Source organism: Schistocerca serialis, chromosome 4 (assembly GCF_023864345.2).
Source record: "Schistocerca serialis cubense isolate TAMUIC-IGC-003099 chromosome 4, iqSchSeri2.2, whole genome shotgun sequence".
Lineage (NCBI taxonomy): Eukaryota > Metazoa > Arthropoda > Insecta > Orthoptera > Acrididae > Schistocerca > Schistocerca serialis.
In genome coordinates this window covers 413,547,328-413,552,327 of record NC_064641.1, presented here as the reverse complement: position 1 = coordinate 413,552,327, position 5,000 = coordinate 413,547,328, and positions in this window count along the sequence as shown.

Genomic DNA, 5,000 nt, shown 5'->3' with positions numbered 1-5,000 from the left:
GCCACAGACTGCGATACAAACCACCTGCGAGAACCGCTGGGGCGACCGAGCAGCAGACGGGCGTCGCGGCGCCGAGCGCCGGGCGGCGGCGCATCCTCAGCGCACAAAGTCCTCAATCGGACCAGCACACTGCAGATGGCCACCGCGCTTCGCACCGGGCCCGCGAGGACCTACTTTGGCCGCAAAGGCGCCGCGAGCAGGGGGCGCCGGCGCGCAGCTGCGCCGCCTGCCGCGTCCGTCGGCCGGCGCGCCTGCCACCGCGCGCCCCCACCAGCCGGCTGTAGCGCGTGCGCCCACGCACCGCGCTGCCAGCACGCCGGGCGGCCCCCCCTCACCGGCCGGGGACGGTCCCCACCCAGCCACCGCCGCGTATCGCCTCACACCCAGATCCCCTTTCTCACGTTCGTGGGCATGGTGGGTCCCCTTTCACGTTCGTGGGCATGGTGGGTATCCCTGAAACAACCGGTTAATAGCTCGACCGATCGTCGCCAACACTGATTCACCTCTAGCGAGAACAACCGCACCACAACGGGTTACCGGTTGTTCATTTGCGTAACGTCACCAGCAAAACGTACACGTCCATCGCCATTTGCAACGAGTATTGCATGCCTGTGTCAGGTGTCACAACACACTACGTCTGCCCACATAGACGCAACAACATGTGCACGCCTAGAGAACACGTGGAAGGCTAGACCCCGTACGTATGCGGTGTCCATTGCGCGAACGACTGTCAGCCCGCCTCTGCAGCATGTCGCAGATGTGGAACGCGGTGTGCAACATGCTATCACGGTGTGTGTGAGAAGAGACGACTACGTCCGAATACACGCTCCACTACATCAACAGACTGCTCATGCTGATCGCCATCCAGGGCGTCCGTTCCTCCCACACGTCTGTATGGCGTACCACACTGCAATCCAGCTCTTATAGGGGAGACGACACGTAGCTGCGTGCACAATATTTGGACTGTATGGTCCGCCGTTGCTAGGCGCTGTCGTCATACGGTCACATGGGCCACGATGTATCATTCAGTACATACGGAGCAATGTGCCAGTACAGTTTGTGGGTTTTGCGTACATCGGCGGACAGGTGACAGGCCGTACCACAACGTAGGCTGAGTACGTCCGGCATGCGAAGGGCATTGAACATGCAAACTTCTCACCGACCAGCTTGCGAAGGCAGGGGGCGAAGGGGGGGGGCATGTACGTCCTGCTGCTATCCACACTACAGTGTATAGCAGGAGCATGTGGAAAGTCAGCAACACCTGCAAGGTGTTTAACATGACGCGATACACAGGGGACCGGGCAGTGCGAGTAGCGAACTATATTGCGAGGGTTGCGGTTAGGCAACACTACACTACTTTAACGGGTTGCATAACAATTACAGAGCAGGTTCAGCGACAACGTGCCGTCAGGTTAAGGCGCAATATAGTTTAGGTTACGGCGCACTTTAGGTTAGGTTAAGGCACATTATAGGTTAGGTTAGAGGCACAACATGGGTTACGTTAAGGCACAACATTGGGTTACGTTAAGGCACAACATGGGTTAGGTTAAGGCACAACATGGTTAGGTAAGGCACAACATGGGTTAGGTTAAGGCACAACATGGGTTAGGTTAAGGCACAACATGGGTTAGGTTAAGGCACAACATGGGTTAGGTTAAGGCACAACATGGGTTAGGTTAAGGCACAAACATGGGTTAGGTTAAGGCACAACATGGGTTAGGTTAAGGCACAACATGGGTTAGGTTAAGGCACAACATGGGTTAGGTTAAGGCACAACATGGGTTAGGTTAAGGCACAACATGGGTTAGGTTAAGGCACAACATGGGTTAGGTTAAGGCACAACATGGGTTAGGTTAAGGCACAACATGGGTTAGGTTAAGGCACAACATGGGTTAGGTTAAGGCACAACATGGGTTAGGTTAAGGCCACAACCATGGGTTAGGATAAGGCACAACATGGGTTAGGTTAAGGCACAACACTGGGTTAGGTTAAGGCACAACATGGGTTAGGTTAAGGCACAACATGGGTTAGGTTAAGGCACAACATGGGTTAGGTTAAGGCACAACATGGGTTAGGTTAAGGCACAACATGGGTTAGGTTAAGGCACAACATGGGTTAGGTTAAGGCACAACATGGGTTAGGTTAAGGCACAACATGGGTTAGGTTAAGGCACAACATGGGTTAGGTTAAGGCACAACATGGGTTAGGTTAAGGCACAACATGGGTTAGGTTAAGGCACAACATGGGTTAGGTTAAGGCACAACATGGGTTAGGTTAAGGCACAACATGGGTTAGGTTAAGGCACAACATGGGTTAGGTTAAGGCCACAACATGGGTTAGGTTAAGGCACACCATGGGTTAGGTTAGGCACACCATGGGTTAGGTTAAGGCACACCATGGGTTAGGTTAAGGCACAACATGGGTTAGGTTAAGGCACAACATGGGTTAGGTTAAGGCACAACATGGGTTAGGTTAAGGCACAACATGGGTTAGGTTAAGGCACAACGTAGGTTAGGTTAAGGCACAACGTGGGTTAGGTTAAGGCACAACGTGGGTTAGGTTAAGGCACAACGTGGGTTAGGTTAAGGCACAACATGGGTTAGGTTAAGGGCACAACATGGGTTAGGTTAAGGCACACCATGGGTTAGGTTAAGGCACAACATGGGTTAGGTTAAGGCACAACATGGTTAGGTTAAGGCACAACATGGGTTAGGTTAAGGCACAACATGGGTTAGGTTAAGGCACAACATGGGTTAGGTTAAGGCACCAACATGGGTTAGGTTAAGGCACAACATGGGTTAGGTTAAGGCACAACGTAGGTTAGGTTAAGGCACAACGTGGGTTAGGTTAAGGCACAACATGGGTTAGGTTAAGGCACAACATGGGTTAGGTTAAGGCACAACATGGGTTAGGTTAAGGCACAACATGGGTTAGGTTAAGGCACAACATGGGTTAGGTTAAGGCACAACATGGGTTAGGTTACGGCACAACATGGGTTACGTTACGGCACAACATGGGTTACGTTACGGCACAACATGGTTACGTTACGGCACAACATGGGTTACGTTACGGCACAACATGGGTTACGTTACGGGGCACAACATGGGTTACGTTACGGCACAACATGGGTTACGTTACGCACAAACATGGGTTACGTTACGGCACAAATTAGGTTAGGTTACGGCACAAATTAGGTTAGGTTAAGGCACAAATTAGGTTAGGTTAAGGCACAAATTAGGTTAAGGTTAAGGCACAAATTAGGTTAGGTTAAGGCACAAATTAGGTTAGGTTAAGGCACAAATTAGGTTAGGTTAAGGCACGCAATTAGGTTAGGTTAAGGCACAAATTAGGTTAGGTTAAGGCACGATATAGGTTAGGTTAAGGCACGATATAGGTTAGGTTAAGGCACGATATAGGTTAGGTTAAGGCACGATATAGGTTAGGTTAAGGCACGATATAGGTTAGGTTAAGGCACGATATAGGTTAGGTTAAGGCACGATATAGGTTAGGTTAAGGCACGATATAGGTTAGGTTAAGGTACGATATAGGTTAGGTTAAGGTACGATAAGTATAGGTTAGGTTAAGGTACGATATAGGTTAGGTTAAGGTACGATATAGGTTAGGTTAAGGTACGATATAGGTGTAGGTTAAGGTACGATATAGGTTAGGTTAAGGTAACGATATAGGTTAGTTAAGGTACGATATAGGTTAGGTTAAGGTACGATATAGGTTAGGTTAAGGTACGATATAGCGTAGGTTCAGATACACATTGTTGTAGGGAAAGGTGTATTGGGGGGGGTGGCGGCAGGTTCGTTGATAGTGATTATCGTAATTGGATGCCTGCGGTATTATCCGATTTGTCACGTCAGGATGCACTTTTGGCTCATGACAGGCGGCGCTCCGATTCCATGGTTGTGGCAGATCTGTGTCTTTCATTCCTGCCAATGTTTGTGTGCTTGTGACAGGAGGCAGTATTGTGATGTTGGGTGCACCACTGTGTAGGACATGTGTGGGTGTTCGTGGCTTAGCTGAGCAATGTGCGGATGTCGGAAGGGTGGGATATTGTGTTTTTCTGGGTGGACCTCCCGGTCTGGTAATGATAGTGTGGATTGTGTCATGTGGCGGAGAGGATGCACTGGATGTTCTTCCATGCTGGTGGTTAGATATTGTGTGTGATAAGAGAGTAGTGTGTGATAAGAGTGTCTGGCTGACGTGTGGTTCTCATTGTGTGCAGAGTCTTTCAGCATGTATAGGGACGGTTTGTATATATTATCTGTATTCTGATGGCTCTGCATCTATTACTAATCAGTGCCGTGTATACGGTTACTCTAGTTCCAGTCGAAACTGTTCTATCTCTGTACATTAGTGACAACTGCGGCTCCACTATGTTGCCGCCCCTGTCGGGCCGTTTCCCCCAGTGTATGGCTAATGATTATCAGCAATCAGTCTATTAGTCAATACCGTAGTGTGACGACGTCAAATGTCCGGGATGGGGGGAAGCTACACCCTTCCCGTGGGTCAGGGCCTAGAAAGACTCTTCCCACGCAGGAGACTCGGACTGTCGTTACTCTTCCGAGACATATATGTGCCCAGCGTTTTTTTTTGCGGGCTGCGAGTGCAACGCCAGGAGGCTCGGACTGTCGTTACTCTTCGAGATATATATTTGCCCAGCGTTTTTTGCGACTGCGAGTGCAACGCCCACGGGTGCCGACATGGATGGGGCGCTTCCTAGCTGATGGCTCAGCATGAGAATCCGTACAGTGAGCAATGCGATCGCGTCTGTAGCTTTACGTGGTACAGCTCGCAGCTCATGAATAGGGACAGCGGGAATGTCGCATATTGGAAATATCTCTTCATGAAACGCATGTTATAGGTGTGAATTGCACCTTACGAGTGCGGGAAACGTCCGCCGTTCATCCGCTGGCGATGCGAGTTGGGCGGTTGGGGTGGGGCACGAACGGGTGCAGGTGGTGTGATTGCCGTCCACGACTTCGTGCGGC